Raw genomic sequence first — 489 nt, 5'->3', positions numbered from 1 at the left:
GCTGGCACAGACACAGTGAGGCAGAGCAGACGGAGGAGGAGGCTTAATGAGGGCTGAGGAGGACGAGTGTGCACGAATGAATGACGGCAGGAGGTCTTATAGCCTGCAGCCGGCTTTCTTTGTCCTCTTTAAATGACACTTTTACGAGTCTGCTCAGCTGCACCACGTCATTTTAACCCCTTCCTCTCCAAAAGTTCAAAGAATGGCAGTCATTAAAGTGAAAGGAGCTGCAGTTTGTCACCAAAATGAGATTAAGAGAGGAAAAAGGAGAAGAAATGACATTTAATACAGAAACTTTTAGTGAGTTTTTCCAGTAACTTGAAAGAGTTGTAGTCTTGGTTTCTCTGAGTGAAAACAGCCGTGGGTGGACTGAATAATTCCTGAGATTATGAGCTCATTTTAATGACAAAGACTTTAAACTGCTGGGTTCTTTTATGTGCATCAAAACCGTTCATAACTCAGGGGTGTCAAACTCAGTCACAGCAGGGG

The sequence above is a fragment of the Cheilinus undulatus genome, linkage group 17 (assembly GCF_018320785.1).
Source record: "Cheilinus undulatus linkage group 17, ASM1832078v1, whole genome shotgun sequence".
Classification (NCBI taxonomy): Eukaryota; Metazoa; Chordata; class Actinopteri; order Labriformes; family Labridae; genus Cheilinus; species Cheilinus undulatus.
This window is presented reverse-complemented; position numbering follows the sequence as displayed.